Source organism: Saccopteryx leptura, chromosome 1, assembly GCF_036850995.1.
Source record: "Saccopteryx leptura isolate mSacLep1 chromosome 1, mSacLep1_pri_phased_curated, whole genome shotgun sequence".
In the NCBI taxonomy this organism is placed as follows: domain Eukaryota; kingdom Metazoa; phylum Chordata; class Mammalia; order Chiroptera; family Emballonuridae; genus Saccopteryx; species Saccopteryx leptura.
In genome coordinates, this window is record NC_089503.1 from 181813963 (window position 1) to 181831819 (window position 17857).

The 17857-nt window shown below is 35.9% G+C and overlaps 1 non-coding gene across 1 annotated transcript; it reads left to right on the plus strand.

Moving 5' to 3' along the window:
• The first annotated feature begins 15283 nt into the window (after window positions 1–15283).
• Window positions 15284–15359, plus strand: TRNAA-GGC (transfer RNA alanine (anticodon GGC)). The gene has a single exon. It is a non-coding gene; the product is annotated as a tRNA-Ala (tRNA).
• Window positions 15360–17857: the final 2498 nt, after the last annotated feature.

A 17857-nucleotide genomic window follows, 5' to 3' on the forward strand; every position in this document is an offset into this window, starting at 1 on the left:
TTAACCCTGAGCTGTAAGTAATAGCACAAACACAACAGAAAAAGAAAGAGCACCAAAGAGACCAAGAAGTTAGAAGAGAAGTGTTTTTTCACCTCTCCTTTTTTTTCTGACTGTGTCAACCAGTAACTGTTGATAAGCTTTTGACATCTGGCTATAACTTGTGTCCCCAACCCTAATTATTTTTTGGCCTTGACTAGCCAGTTTCTTTTCTCTTTTCTAACAAATGACCCATTCTTTTTCTAGTCTTCATTTCTCAGCCCAGACTGAGTCCCTCTATTTTTTTGCCCTGCTGTCTCAGGTACTTTTTATGAACCAGTGAAACTTTATGAATTGATGCTAAGTGGCATGAAGTGCCATTGTGACAGAGCACCTTTGCTGTGAAGCAGTCTGCATTTAAAGAACTACAAGCGGATTGGTCTCTCGTATCCAAGTGGCCTTAGAATGTGTTTGGGCTGGCTGCTGCCAGCTAGGTAGACTGCCTTAACTTTATAGGCAGCTGTGGAAAATGGAGGGGCTTTGGTTTTGCTCTTTTTGGCCAGGATATGTAGTTTGTAAGTTTGTCTAGTTACCACTTTTTTAAAATCACAGTATAGACCTCTCTTGTTAGCAGAGCAGATACTGCAGCAGGTGTGGGTGAGGTGTGGCTTGCCTAGCCAGGTTCACTGCCCTGCTACAGGGCAAACAGCAAAAGGTTTCAACCCCAGCTCCTTAGAAGTGTAGTAATTTCCACCTCGCAGCACACAGGACAAGCAAAGGCAGGGACATTGCAGTGAATTTTAATTTAAACACCATGAGCAAAACACTCTTCTGTTGGTAAAGCCTCAAAAAAGCCCAAATGGGGGCCAGTATGGTGCATCAGAGCATGATTTAGACATCTATAAAGTTGTGGTAGTAACACCTAAGACCACTGCCTCAAGACTGCTACCACAAAGTTTGCTCCCAGAAAACCCAATTTCTGGGCGCCCACAAGGATTGTTGATGTCCTGAAGTTCTACTAAGATTTGCTAAAAAAACAAACAACTCTGGACCATATAAGGCATTGGTGGCAGGCACCCTCGACCTTACTTCTGATTCACTGGCTTCATGGTTTCCAAAAGTGTGCACATCCTGAGTCCTTCCAGCAAAGTAGAAGGCTGCTCCAAAGCTGGAGAGCTGGCAGGAAGACAGGCTGCTGAAGTCTATCCCCAGGGTGTAATTCAGAATTCCCACAGAATGAAATTGTCTCAGCTAGAAAGAAGTGAGAGAGCCCAATACTTTAAAATTCACAGCCAGACATCTCTACCAATGGTAGTATATTTTATTTTTATACACTTAATAACAGTCACATTGTATAGAGAATATATTGCACTGGGGAACAAAATTTTGATTGCATTAACAAAAACACTTGTTACACAATTTGAGTGACAGATCTCAAATCTGATATAAATTTTTCTCTGGAGCTACAGATTTTTTGCTTTTCACAATTTTAGTTTTTGATTTTATTGTAAAATTTTCAACATTTTGTTTAACATAACCAAGTAAAATGTCCTCTAGCGCATCATCTATGTTATTATATAATAATTTATATAAGGCAATAATACACTAATACTCTAATATAATTGAATCAATTTTTGTCTCCAATTTTAAAATAGAACATATTAAAACACTTATTTTAATCAAAAGTCTTTCTCAAAAATTATAAATTTTATTCAGAAAGTAATTTGCTTTTGTACCTCTTGCACTTGTGTACTTGTTGAGGACAGTCTCGTTTGATGCTTCAGAAGTAGTGTGCTAATATGAGAAAGCTACAAATTTTTTAGGACATTGATCTTGGTGACTGTTCAGAAAGTGAATCTTAATGCTAATGTTACATTTAATGTCGAAGAAAGCCAAAAGCATCCTTTGAACCAGAAGTTCATAGTTTTTTTCTCTTTGTTGCCAAGGAAATACTTTGTAATTGCTACTAAAATCTGTCATGCTATTTCTTCTCTTCATTCATCTTTCTGGCAAATACTTTGTCATGTATGAGAATTTCATTTTAAGTTTTATTGAATACACCTGGATTTATCTTTTCAAAAGCAAGGCAGGAAAAAAAAAATATGTTGAAAGCATTCACTGTCTCTATTTGGAGCCTGTACAAACTGCTCCATTAAGCCAAGATGAATGTGAAGTGTGGAAATAATTTTCCTGTCTTATTTAACTACATGTACATTCACAATATTTTTTTGTCCCTACTTTTAGACCTTCATGTTTTTGCCACTTTTTCTGTATTCAGTTTTTCTCATGAATTCTTCTGTTGTGCAAGCACAGAAAGCAAGAATAATTTGTGAAAAGTTTTTGAGTCCTAGAAAAAATTTATTGTTTTTAGATTCAAAAAAATGATCCACTTATGCTTCTCATATTTTAAAATATCGAGGACAATTTTAATGTCTTTATAATTTTCTCTCAAATGAATTGAATAACCAATTAAAGCCACTGAACATAGGCAATATATGCACTTGTCACAAATGTTGAAATATTGTGTTTTTGAAGTTGAAGTGTGAAACAGCCACATATATAACAGAATTTGTCAGAAATATTTATATGTATACCCCTACATGAAAAAACCATAATTATTCTTTTTCATTTTCAGTATTTTTCTAAAGTTGGAAAAGGGGAGGCAGTCAGACAGACTCCAGAATGCGCCCGACCGGGATCCACCCAGTATGCCCACCATGGAGCAATGCTCTGCCCATCTGGGGCATTGCTCTGTTGAAACCAGAGCCATTCTAGCACTGAGGTAGAGGCCACAATGCTATCCTCAGTGCCCGGGCTAACTTTGCTCCAATGGAGCCTTGGTTGTGGGAGGGAAAGAGAAAGACAGAGAAGAAGGATATTGGGAGGGGTAGAGAAGCAGATGGGTATTTCTCTTGTGGGCCCTGGTTGGGAATCGAACCTGGGACTCCCACATGCCAGGCCGACTCTGTATCATTGAGTCAACCAGCTAGGGCTTATAATTATTCTAAAATTAAAAGAAGTGGGTGTGTTTAGATGACAATAATTTTTAACATTTACAAACAACTACAAATATGTAAAAGTGAGGTTTTAAATCGTTAATTGCATTGTGCTTATATTTAATCTTAAGAGCCATTGTTTTTAACTCCAATTTAAAAACCAATGCATGCCATTAACTGTAACTGAAAAAAATTTAATTTGCATTCAGGCTGGAGCACGCATTAAAAAATTGATTTTAGATTTGGAATCAGTGATGCAGTGTTATGTAGAAACAGTTGTAAAACCCCATAAAACAAACAAACAAAAAATACTGTTTCTCAGTTCTCATTGTTGTTTTTGCTTAAATATGAGTAAAAATTTCAGAAAAAGATCAGTACATTTCAAGAAGCTATAAATTAGGTGTAAGCCATTCTAAGTACGATTATACAATAACTTGAGTAGCAACAATAATATTGGTGCAAGCTTCTAAATGTTTGTATTTATTAATAACTCTGTCATAATTGGCAATTGTCTGAAAACATTATAGTTGACATATACTAGTTAAGTTTTAACTTTATGTTTTTCAGAGTGCTCCACCAGCTAAAGATCAGGTATGTAAATAAAATGGAAAGTTTTTATATTTTTCTAGCACATTAAAAGGCTATTGCCCTGGCCAGTTGGCTCAGTGGTAGAGCATCGGCCTGGCGTGCAGGAGTCCCGGGTTTGATTTCTGGCCAGGGCACACAGGAGAAACGCCATTTGCTTCTCCACCCCTGCCCCTCTCCTTCCTCTCTGTCTCTCTCTTCCCTTCTTGCAGCCGAGGCTCCATTGGAGCAAAGTTGGCCCGGGCACTGAGAATGGCTCCATGACCTCTGCCTCAGGTGCTAGAATGGCTCTGGTCACAACAGAGTGATGCCCTAGATGGGCAGAGCATCATCCCCTGGTCGGCATACCAGGTAGATCCCGGTCGGGCGCATGCGGGAGTCTGTTTGACTGCCTCCCTGTTTCCAACTTTAGAAAAATACAAAAAAAAAAAAAAAGGCTATGGAGGTAAAGTAATAGATTAGGTAAAGGCTAAAATGTGCTTTTGTCTTTAGCTACCGTTTTCTATCTATTCTAAATTTCAGTTTATTATTATACTAATATGATTGTAAGAGAATATTTTTTTACAGAATTAGTTTGTTTGGGGGATATCTTAGCCAGCCTCCTATGTCCATGGGCCTAGATAGGGGGTTTATTTTTCTATGTTAATTCATACACTCTGCATCATTTCCAGAGAAGGCACTGTGAATCTGGTAAATAAGCACTGTGCAACTATTAATCCTGGGCAGTAAATAATTGCGTGTGTGCGCGCGCGCACACACACACACACACACACACACACACAGAAAAAGAAGTGTAATCAAATAAACCCAAGAATTTAGGAGAGAAGTGTTTTTGCACCTGTCCTTTTTTTCTGTGACTGTGTCAACCAGAAACTATTGATTGACATTCGGCTCTAACTTGTGTCCTCACCCCTATTCTTTTCAGTACTGACTGGCCAGTTTCTTTCTCTCTTTTCTACCAAACACCCCATTCTCTCTTTAGATTCCATTTCTCAGCCCAGACTGAGGCCCTTTATTTTTCTTCCCAAGCTTTCTTGGGTATGTTTTATGGTCTAGTGTGACATTATGGATTGATGCTTAGGTCCATGGAGGGCTATTGTGATAGTGCACCTTCACTATGAGGTGGGAACCATGGATAGAACTCTGAGCATGATTGGGTTCTCATATCCAATTGACCATAGAACATGTTTGGGTTGGCTGTTACCAGCTAGGAAGACTGTCTTTACTTTAGAGGCAGCTGTGGAAAATGGAGGAGGTTTGGCTGTGATCTCCTTGGCCAGGGTATGTAGTTTGTAAAATTTTTTAGTTACCACTTCATTTAAATCACAGTCTAGTTCTTTTCTTGTAGCATATATCCTGAAGTAGTGGCTTTAAAAGTGGAGTGATCTTCTCCAGCAGGCCAACAGTTCTTCTTCAGGGAAACAGCATAAGGCGTTATATCCTGCTCCTTAAGTGCTTTAGCAATTTCCACATCACAGCACCCAGGACAAGCAAAGGCAAAGACAGGACAGTGAGTTTAAATTAAAACCCCATGTGCAAAATGCTGTCCTTTTGCTAAAGTCCCAAGGCAGCTTGAAAGGGAGCCAGTATGCAGCATTAGAGCCTGAGTTTGACATCTATCATGTGGTGTTAGTAACACCTAATATCGATGGCTCAAAGACTGCAACCACTGTGTCTGCTCCCCAGGATCCCAGTTCCTAGGGGCATAAAGAAATTTTTGATGTCCTGAAGTTCTACCAAGAATTACTAAAACACAGAACAATGATGGATCATAAAAAGACATTGTTGGCAGGTGCTCTCTGGCTTACCTCTTGTTGGTTGGCTTGACGTTCGCTGTAGAGTGCACACCTTTTGTGCTTCTTCTAGGGAGGTAGCATTTGTCACATCACTGGGAAGCTGGCAGGAAGACTGGATGTCAGGGTCCAGTCCCAGGATATGATTCTGGGTTTCTGCAGAAGAGACAGCCTCAGCTAGAATCAAGTTAGTGAACCCAGTTCTTTGGCATTTACAGCCAGGCATCTCTACTAATGGCTAGTATAGCTTTATTTTTATACATTAATTTATAATCACATTGTATGCATAACATATTACACTGGGTAAAAAAATTTTGGTTGCATCCACCAAAACACTTCTTACATAATTTGAGTGTGCTGTTCTCAAATCTATTAATTTTTCTCTGGTGCTAGAGATTTTTTGCTTTTCACGATTTTAGTTTTTCATTTTATTGTAAATAGTCAACATTTTCTTAGCATAATGAAGAAGAATTTTTTGTGGGCATAATCCATGTTATTATATAATAATTTATATAAGGCAATAATACACTAAATGGTATTACTAAAAATTTGTTTACAGTTTCAAAGAAGAATATTTTAAAACAATTATTTTTATCATAAAACTGGCTGAAAACTTATATAAATTATATTCAAAGAATATTTGTGTTTGAATCTCTTATGTTTGTGCACTTGTTGAGGACAATCTCATTTGATTCTTCAACACTAGTATATCATAGATTTTGACATTGTCATTTGTTTCTAGCTGAGTCATTTTCTTCCTGTGAAAACTGTGAATCACACTATAGGGCTGGACCCTGTCAGCCAGTCTTCTATCAGTTGCCCAGCCTTAGGACAGCCTGCTATTTTTCTGGAAGGAGCTTTGAATGTGCACAATCTATGGGGACCATGAAGCCACTGAACCAGAGCTAAGCTTAAGACAGACTGCCAACAATGTCTTTTCACACTCTATCATTGTTCTGGTTTTTAGCAATTCTTGGTAGAAGTTCAGTACATAGAAAGTCTCTGTGGGCCCCTATAAATCAAGCTTCCAAATAGCAAACTTTGTGGTAACAGGCTTTGAGGCAGCAGTCTTAGGTGTTACTACCACCACCTGATAGAAGTCAAATTTAGGCTCTGATGCTGCATAATGTCCCCTCTTTAGGCAATTTTGGACTACAGCACAAAGACAGTCTTTTGCCCATGGGGTTTAAATTTAAACTCACATGACTGTTTCTGCCTTTGCTTATCCTGGGTGCTGATATATGGAAACTTCTAGTGCCCCTACAAAACCTGGATGATACATTTAGTTATTTGGCCTGAAGCAGGGCTGAAAACCTGCCTGGGCAGGCTATACCTATCTCACAGCCACTTTTGTAGATGCTCTGTTACCAAGAGAAGTCTAGACTGTGATAATAAAGTGGTAACTATACAAACTACATGCCCTAGCCAAGAAAAGCACAACCGAAGCTCCTCTTATTTTCCACAGCCTCCTCTAAAGTGAAGAAAGTCTTCATAGCTGGCAGCATCCAACTTAAATGTGTTCTATGGTCACTTGGATATGAGGGACCAATCACAAACAGACTTTCTCACAGAAAAGGTGCGGTGTCACAATGTTCTTTCATACCCTTCAGCATCAATTCATAAAGTCCCACTGGACCATAAAATGTACCTAAAACTGGCAGCAAAAAGAAATATGGGGCCTCAGTCTGGGTTGAGAAATAGAGACTAAGGAGTGTATGAGCCATTTGGTAAAAAAAAAAAAAAAAAAAGAGAAGGAAAATGACCAGTCAAGACTAATAAAGAGTAAGGTTTGGGGAAAAAAATCAGAGCCAGATGTAAAATGCCGATCAACAGTTGCTGGTTGACACAGTCACAGAAAAGAACAGAGGTGCAGAAGATCTTTTCCCCTACTTTTTGGGTCTATTTTATTCTCCTTCTTTTTTCTGGGTGTCTTTGTGCTATCACTTATAGCCCAGGGTTAATAGTAGCACTGTGCTTTTTCTGAAGATTATCCATGATTTCTATAGAAATGAGAAAAAATGTTGAATTCACATAAAAAAAATAAACCCAGTATCTTGTACTGTGGACATAGGAGGCTAGGTATGAGATTCCCCAAAAAGAACTAAGTCTGTGAAAAAACTTTATCCAAAATCATATTAGAATATAACAGATTGTGATTTAGAATAGGTAGAAAAGAGTAGCTAAACACAAAATCACCTTTTAGCCTTTACCTAATACATCACTTTACCTCAGTAGCCTTTTCATATTCTAGAAAAATTAAAAAAAAACACATTTCTTTGTTTTTAAAAAGATGACCTTCAGCTGCTGGATCACTTTGAGAAAACTAAGTTACAAATTAACTAGTATATAAAAAGTGTAGACAACTATAATTTTTCTAGACAATAAACAATTAGGTAAGTTAGAGTTATTAATAAATACTGGCAATTATAGCTTGCACAAATATTGTTCTTGCTATTCAAGTTAGTGTATAACCATACTTACAATCGCTTATTAACTGATTTATAGCTTATAGAAATGTACTAAACTTTTCCTGGTATTTTTACCCATATTTAAATAAAAACAATAATTGAGACTGAGAAACAATATTTTTTTATCTTCTTTTGCATAAGGTTTTAGAACTGTTTTTTATAACTCTGCTTCACTGATTTTTAATTTGAAATCAAATTTTAATGCGTGCTCTAGTTTATATGCAAAAAATTAATTTTGATTCAGTTAGTGTATTATTGCCTTATAAATAGTATTATATGATCACATAGATAATGCACATAAAGGCATTCTACTTTGTTATGTTAAAGAAAATGTTGAAACTAGCCAGTCAACACCAAGAAAGAATAAAAGGTGGGGACGCAGATTCGCTTTGATTTTTCTGAAAATGAGGCAGAGGGTGTGAATTCACATAAAAATAAGAACACCCTATTTTGGCATGTGGACATAGGCGGCTGGCTATAAAATTTTTCAAAATAAACTAAGTGTGTGAAAAAACTTTCTTTTATAATCATATAAGAAATAATAGATTGTGATTTAGAATAAGTAGAAAACAGTAGATAAACACAAAAACACCTTTCAGTTTTTACCTAATCCATTACTTTACCTCAATAGCCTTTTCATATTCTAAAAATACAAAAACATCTTTCCATTTTTTTTACATACCTCTTTTTTACTGATTGAACACTCTGAGAAAAATAAAGTTACAAATTAAGTAGTATATGAAAAGATTAGACAACTATAATATTTCTAGAAAATAGCCCATTAGGTAAGGTAGAATTATTAATAAATACTGACATTTAGAAGCTTGCACCAATAATTTTGTTGCTACTGAAGTTATTGTATATCTGCATGTAGAATGGCTTACTAACTGATTTATAGCTTATAAAATGTACTGATAAAAAATGTACTGATGTTTTCTTGGAATTCTTACCAATATTTAAGCAAAAACAACAATTAAGACTAAGAAAAAATATTTCTTTAAATTTTTTTGCATGAGGTTTTAGAACTGTTTCTACATAACTCTGCATTACTCATTGCAAATATGAAATCAGTTCTTTAATGTGTCTCTAGCTTTTATGCAAATTTAATTTCTGTTTGATACAGTTAATAGCTTGCAGTGGTTTTTTAATTCGAGTTAAAAACAACGCCTGTTGGATTAAACATAAAAGGTAATTAACAATTACACACATAACTTTTACATAAATATAGTTGTTTTTAAATTTGAAAAATTATTATCATATAAAAACACACTCTTGTTTTGATATAAGATTGAATCATGGGTTCTTTATGTAGCTGTAATTATAAGAAGAATGCTGACACCTTCTGTTATATATGTGGCTGTAATACACTTCAACTTCAAAGGCATAATATTTCATTTGTGAAAAGTGTATATATTGCCTATTTTCTGCAGTTTTAATAGGTTTTTCAACTCATCTAATAGAAGATTATAAAAATATTATAATTGACCTCGACGTTCTAAAGCAGGGGTCTCAAACTCGCGGCTCGCGAGTTTGAGACCCCTGTTCTAAAGTATGAGGAGCATAAGTGAATCATTTTTTTAGATCTGAAAATTTTAAATTTTTTTATGACCACAAAGAGGATTTAAAAAGTATTCTTGCTTTCTGTGCTTGTGGGACTCCTGAGCTAGTGAGAAAGACTGGACACAGAAGGAGTGGAATAAACTTGAAGATTTGAAAGCAGAGACACCTTATATTGTGAATATACCTGTAATTAAACAAGACAAAATGTTTTTTCCCACACTTTATGTTCAACTTCTCTTAATGAGCAGTTTCTTCAGGCTTTGAGTAGAAAAAGTTAATGCTTTCAACATATTTTTTTTTGGCTTTTCCTGCCTTGTCTTTCAGGAAAATAAAAGAATGTGTAATTGATGGACCTTAAAAGCAAATTCTTATGCATGTAGATGAATTTGTCAGGAAGATAAATGAGGAGAAGGAATAGCATGGCAGATTTTAAAGGCAGTTATAAAAAACTTTCTTGGCAAAAAAAAAAATTCTTGGCAACAAAGAAAAAGAAAACTAGTAACTTCTAGTTCAAAAGATGCTATTGCCTTTCTACAACATTAAATGTAACAATATTCTTAAAATTCACTTCCTAAACAGTCTTGTTCTCTTTCCCAAAATTTTTGGAGGTCTTAAACATTAGCACACTAATACTGGAGCATAAAACAAGATTGTTTTCACAAGTACACAAATGCAAGAGGTACAAATGCAAATATTTTCCTGAATAAAATCTATATGTTATAAGCCAGTTTTATGATTAAATAAATGTGTTAACATGTTCTATTTTGAAACTGTAGACAAATGCTAATTCAGTTATATCTTTTAGTGTTTAGTATATTACTGCCTTATATAAATTATTATATAATCACATAGATGATGCCCAAAAAGACATTCTACTTCACTGTGTTAAAAAAATGTTGAAAATTTTATAATAAAATGAAAACCTAAAATCGTGAAAACTGAAAAATCTGTAGCTTCAAAAAGGAATTAATATCAGATTTGAGATAAGCACACTCAAATTATGTAAGAACAAGTGTTTTGTGGATGCAACCAAAATTTTGTTTTTCAATGCAATGTATTATGCATACAATGTAATTGTATTTTGGAGTATAAAAATAATGATATACTAGCCATTGGTAGAGATGCTTGGTTGTGAATGCCAAATTATTGGGCTCTATCACTAGTTTCTAGCTAAGGCTATCTTTTCCTGTGGGAACCCTGAATCACAGCCCAGGGATGGGCTCATCAGCCAGTCTCCCTGCTAGCTGCCCAGCTCTGGGACAGCCTGCAATGTTACTGGAAGGATTTTAGGAGGTGCACAATCTACATGGACCACGAAGTCAGCAAACCAGTGGTAAGCACGAGAATGCCTGCCAATAATGTCTTCTTATGCTCCAGCTTTGTTCTGTCTTATAGCAATTCTTGTAAAAACTTCAAGTTACTAAAAATCTCTGTAGGCTTTTAGAAAACTAACTCAGGTTACTGGACTTTGTGGTAGCAGGCCTTGAAGCAGTGTGTTTAGGTGTTACTACCACCACCTGATAGATATCAAACTCAGGTTATAATGATTTATACTAACCCCCATTCAGGCTGCCTTGGGACTTCAGCAACAAGACAGTATTTTGCCTATAGGGTTTAAATTTAAACTCACTGCCCTGTCTCTGCTTTTGCTTTTCCTGGTTGCTGCAATGTGGAAACTGCTAGCAACTCTAAGAAGCCAGGGATGACATCTTCTGCTGTTTGCCCTGCAGCAGGTACACCAGTTCTCCTTGAATAACCACACTTCTACCAAAGCTGCTGCCACAAACACTCTGCTACCAGGAGAGGGCTAGACTTTTATGTAAAAATGTGGTAACTAGACAAACTTATAAACTACATGCCGTGACCAAGGAGAGCACAGTTAAAGTGTTTCCATTTTTTGTAGGCTCCTCTAAAGTGAAGACAATCTTCACTTTAGCAGGCAGCAGCCAACACAAATGCATTCCGCGGTCACTTGGATATGAAGAATTAATCAATCTCAGAGTTCTCTCCATTTGTCCCACCTCACAGTGAAGGTGTGCTGTCACACTGGCCCTTACTTCCCCTCAGCATCAATTCATAAAGTCTCACTGGACCATAAAACATACATGAGAGAGGCAGGGAAGAGAAATAAAGGGTCTCAGTTGGGCTGAGAATAAAGACTGGGGAGAGTCTGGAGCATTTTATTGAAAAGAGAGAAAGAAACAGGCCGGTCAAGAATAAAAAAAAATAAAAGGTGGGGATGCAGATTAAAGCCAGATGTCAGAAGCATTTCAGTATTGATGGTTGATGAAGTCAGAAGAAAAATAAAGAGGCACAAAAACACTTCTCTCCAAACTTCATGGGTCTATTTATTCCTCTTCTTATTTTTCTGGGTGTGTGTGTGCTATCACTTACAGCCCAGGGTTAATAGTTTCACCATTTTTTCCTGCATATTTGCAGTGATTTTTCTGGAAATAGAGCAGAGGGTGCAAATTTACATAAAAGAAAATAAACCTTGTATGTAGGCCCATGAACATAGGAGGCTGGCTATGATATCCCCCAAAACAGACTAAGTCTTTGAAAGAAATCTTCCCTATAATTATATTAGGATATAATACAGTTTGATATAGAATAAGTAGAAAAGAGTAGCTAAATAAAAAAGTACCTTTCAACCTTTACCTAATTTATCACTTTATCTCAATAGCCTTTTTATATTCTAAAAAAATAAAGAATTTTTTTATTCCTTTTACATACCTGATGTTCAGCTGGTGAAACACTTTGAAATAAATAAAGTTACAACTTAACTAGTATATGAAAAGTGTAGCAAACTATAATTTTTTAGGCAATAATCCATTAGGTAAGGTAGAATTATTAATAAATATGGACATGTAGAGTCTTGCACAAATATTGTTCCTGCTACTCAAGTTATTGTATGAAAGTACTTAAAATGGCTTACCACCTCATTTATAGCTTAGAGAAATGTTCTGATCTTTTTCTAAAATTTTTATTCATATTCTAGCAAAAACAAAAATTAAGACTGAGGAACAGAAGACCTGAAGATGGCAGTGGAGTAGGCAGATGCACAGACTCCCAGCTTACATCACTGAACTGAACTATAAATTAATTTAGAAACAATCAGAGTAAAAAACCAACTCTAGACTACAAGGCCAGCTCTCAAAAACCAAGGAGGAAAGAAAAAGCCACACTGAGCATTGTAAGGAGTGCTGAGGAGTGGTGAGTCTCCCCTGCTTAGAGGAACAAAAGGGGTGTGAGGCTGAGAGCCAATAACTGCTTTCATTCCAATGAAAAGAGTTATAAAAATTTCTCCCAGCCACTTGCCTGGGGACTTGGGAATGAGTTGTGTTGAAAGGGCTGGCTTATCTTCCAAAAGAAAAGAAGAGAGAGACAGAAGGTGACTGGCAGAGGAATGCATGGGAGGACCCGAGAAGCTGACTCATTTAATGCTGGTGGTGGCCATAACTGGGGGAGGGGTAGATCCTTTCACATAAAAGAAGGCTAAAGGGCTTCTGGATCATAAATTCCAGACATCTTTACAGCTACAATCAACGCAACAAAACATAGCTGAAAAGAAGAAGTAAGTAGAGTAACTCAGGTCTCCATGGAGATTTGAGATACACCTCCCCCTACTCAGTGGAGTAAGCACCCTGCCCCCAGAGAGTAACTGGAAGATAAGGCCTCCAGAGTCTCAGGTTACACCCACTGCAATCCTGAATACAGTTTCAAATAAGCCCCCTGCTGAGATCAGTAAACAAGACTAATAGTGAGAAGAAAACAAACAAATCAAGACTTTAAATCAGCCTAAATCCAAAAGTGGATTGCAAAAAACAGCTGATGACAACCCAAGAAGACTTAGAAATAATACAACTGAAAATTGGAGGTAGATAACACCAAACCTAGACTCAACCAGCCCTATGAACACCCAGACACACAGACATAATGAGAAAACAGAGAAGTGCAATCCAAATGAAACCACAAGAGAAATCTTCAGGAGAGGAACTGAGTGATATGGAAATCACCAAACTGCCAGATGTAGAGTTTAGAAAAATGATTGCTAAAATGCTTAGCAGTCTTAGAACAACAATGAATGGTCATTACAAACTCCTAAATAAAGAGATAGCAAGTATAAAAAAGGAGATTGAAATATTAAAAAAAGAATCAGTCAGAAGTGACAAATACAATATCAGAAATGAAGACCATTCCCCTCAAGCTTTGCCCACCGGAGCTCCACTGCTCCTGGCGGCCAGAACGGAGGGGTAAAGCAGCCCTCGACGACCTGGGGGGCAGGTGGCCATGCCCGTTCTGGGGCTGCGCGAGGCACAGACACCACGCGGAACCATTAAAGAAAAAGAAAAAAAAAAAGAAATGAAGGCCACAATGGAAGAAATTAAAAGCAGGATGGATGCACCTGAGAATTGAATCAGCGAGTTGGATGACAAGATAAACAAAGACACAAAAGCATAGTAGAAAAAAGAAAACAAACTCAAAATGTCTGAGGAAACTCAGAGAGAGCTCTATGACAACATGAAGAGAAATAACATCTGCATCATAGGGGTTCCTGAAGAAGAGAAAGAAAAAGGGAAACTTTATTCAAACAAATTATAACTAAAAACTTCCCTAAATTGATGCAAGGAAATGTCTCACAAGTTCAAGAAGCACAGAGAACTCCACTAAAGAAAAACCCTAAAAGACCTACACCAAGACACATCATAATTAAAATAACAAAGCTAATCAATAAAGAACAAATATTAAAAGCTGCTATAGATAAGAAGGCTATCATCTACAAAGGAGCCCCCATAAGGATTTTATCTGATTTCTCAACAGAAACATGAGGCTAGAAAGGGATGGCAAGAAATATTCAAAATAATGCAGAACAAGAGCCCACAACCAAACTACTTTTTCCAGCAAGGTTATAATTTAAAATTGAAGGAGAAATAAAAAGCTTCCCAGACAAAAAACAAAAACAAAAAAAAACTCAAGAAATTTATTACAACTAAAAAAATGCTGCAGGAAATATTAAGTGATGTGTTATAAACAGATCAAATTGGAAAAAGAATATACCAAAAGAGGAATACAGCTTTAAAGAATAAAATAGCAATAAACAACTACATATCAATAATAACCTTAAATGTAAATGGATTAAATGATCCAATTAAAAGACATAGAATAGCTGCTTGGATAAGAAAACAGGGCCCATACCTATGCTGTCTAAAAGAGATATACCTTAAAAGAAAAGATGCACATAGACTGAAGGTAAAAGAATTAAAAAAAACATTTTATGCAAGTGGAAATGAGAAAAAAGCTGGGGTAGCAATACTTATATCAGACAAAATGGACCTTAAAACAAAGACTATAGTAAGAGATAAAGAAGGTCACTACATAATAATAAAAAGAGCAATTCAACAGGAAGATATAACCGTCATAAATATCTATACCCCTAATACATGAGCACCTAAATATATAAAGCAGACTTTGATGGATATAAAGGATATTAAGGGTAAGATCAACAGCAATATTATAATAATAGGAGATTGCAATACCCCACTAGCATCACTAAATAGATCCTCAAAAAAGAAAATTAACAAAGAAACAAAAGATTTAAATGACACACTAGATCAACTTGATTTAATATATATCTTTAGAACCTTTCACCCTAAGGCAACACAATATACATTCTTTTCAAGTGCTGATGGTACATTCTCTAAGATAGACCACATGTTAGGCCACAAAAGCAGTTTCAACAAATTTAAGAAGATTGAAATCATATCAAGCTTTTTCTCTGATCACAGTAGAATAAAACTAGAAATCAAGCACAACAGAAAAACTGAAAAATACTCATACACATGGAAACTAAATAGCATGTTATTAAATAACAAATGGGTTAACAATAAAATAAAGAAAGAAATAAGCCCTGGCCAGTTGGCTCAGTGGTAGAGCATCAGCCTGGCGTGCTGGAGTCCCGGGTTCAATTCCCGGCCAGGGCACACAGTATAAGCGCCCATCTGCTTCTCTACCCCTCCCCCTCTCCTTCCTCTCTGTTTCTCTCTTCCCCTCCCGCAGACAAGGCTCCATTGGAGCAAAGTTGGCCCAGGCGCTGAGGATGGCTTTGTGGCCTCTGCCTCAGGCGCTAGAATGGCTCTGTTGCCTCAGATGGGCAGAGCATTGCCCCCTGGTGGGTGGGCGTGCTGGGTGGATCCCGGTCGGGCGCATGCAGGAGTCTGTCTGACTGCTTTCCCATTTCCAGCTTCAGAAAAATACAAAAAAAAAAAAAAAGAAAGAAAGAAAGAAAAAAATTCCTAGAAACAAATAATAATGAGCAAATAACAACTCAAAATTTATGGGACACAAAAAAAAGCAGTACTGAGAGGAAAGTTTATAGCATGACAGGCATTCCTTAAGAAGCTTGAAAAAGCTAAAATAAACAACCTAACCTTTCATCTAAAAGAACTAGAAAAAGAACAGCAAGTAAGGCCCATAGGTAGTAGAAGGAAGGAAATAATAAAGATCTGAGCGAAAATAAATGACATAGAGGCTAAAGAAACAATACAGAGGATCAATGAAACTAAGAGCTGGTTCTTTGAAAGGGTAAACAAGATTGATGAACCTTTAACAAGACTCACCAAGAAAAAAAAAAAGAATTCAAATAAATAAAATTCAAAATGAGAGTGGAGAAATAACAACCGACAAAACAGAAATACAAAATATTGTAAGAAAATACTATGAAGAACTCTATGCAAAAAAATTAAACAACCTAGGTGAAATGGACAAATTTTTAAAAACATATCATTTTCCAAATATCAATCTGGAAGAATCAGAAAACCTTAACAGACTGATTACAACAAAAGAGATTGAAACAGTTATCAAAATCTCCCAAAAATCAAAATTCCTTTGCTCGATGGTTTCACTGGTGAATTCTATGAAACATTCAAAGAAGAACTAACTCCTATCCTTTCAAGCTATTTCAAAAAACTCAAGAGGAAGAAAGACTTCTAAGTTTCTTTTATGAGGCAAGCATAATTTTGATTCTAAAACCAGGCAAAGACAACACAAAAAAATATCCCTGATGAATTTTGATGCTACAATCTATTAGAAAATATTAGCACACTGGATCCAGCAATATATGAATAAAATTATACATTATAATCAAGTGGGATTTATTCTGGGGAGGCAAGAATAGTACATTTGTAAATCAATGTGACTCACCACATTATAAACAAGAAAGGAGAAAAACTAAATAATATTTGCAGAAAATGCATTTGATAAAATCCAGCATTCATTTATGATAAAAAATCTTAGTAAAGTTGGAATACAAGGAACATAACTCAACATGATAAAGGCCATCTTTGACAAACCCACAGCCAACATTATAATTAATGGATAAAAATTGAAAGCATTTCCCCTAAAATCAGGAACAAGACCGGGGTGCCCCCTTTCACCACTTTTATTCAACATAGTACTGAAAGTCCTAGCTACAGTAATCAGACAAGAAGATATAAAAGGCACCCAAATTGAAAAGAAGAAGTAAAACTATTATTATTTGCAGATGATATGATACTGTATATAGAAAACCATAAAGTCTCAGTCAAAAAACTAGCGGACCTAATAAACAAATTCAGCAAGGTGGCAGGATATAAAATTAATACACAGAAATCAGGGGCATTTTTATAAATGAACAATGAACTGTCAGAAAGAGAAATTGAGGAAACAATCCCCTTCACTATTGCAAGAACAAAAATAAATAAATAAAGTACCTACAAGTAAATTTAACCAAGGAGAATAAAGACTTGTACTCAGAAAATTACAAAACATTCATAAAAGAAATCAAGAAAGACACAAACAAGTGGAGGGATATAATATGCTCATGGTTAGGAAGAAAAAAAAAATAATTAAATGTCTATATTTCCCAAAGCAATTTATAAATTCAATGCAATATCAATTAAAATACCAATGATATACTTCAAGATATAGAACACATAGTTCAAAAATTTATATGTAACCAAAAAAGAAGATAAATAGCCTAAGCAATCTTGAAAAAGAAGAATAATGTGGGAGGTATTACACTTCCTGATATCAAGTTATACTACAAGGCCATTGTACTCAAAACAGCTTGGTACTGGCATAAGAACAGATATATAGATCAATGAAACAGAACAGAGAACCCGGAAATAAACCCACATCTTTATGGACAACTGGTATTTGACAAAGGATGTAAGAGCATACAGTGGAGTAAAAACAGTCTCTTTAACAAATGGTGTTGGAAAACTGAACAGCTACCTGCAAAAAAAATGAAACTAGACCACCTACTTACACCATGCACAAAAATAAACTCAAAATGGATGAAGGACTTAAATGTAAATCATGAAACCATAAGTATCCTAGAAGAAAACTTAGGCAGTAAGCTCACCGACATCTATTGCAGCAATATCTTTGCTTAATTATCTCCACAGGCAAATGAAATAAAATAAAGAGTAAACAAATGGGA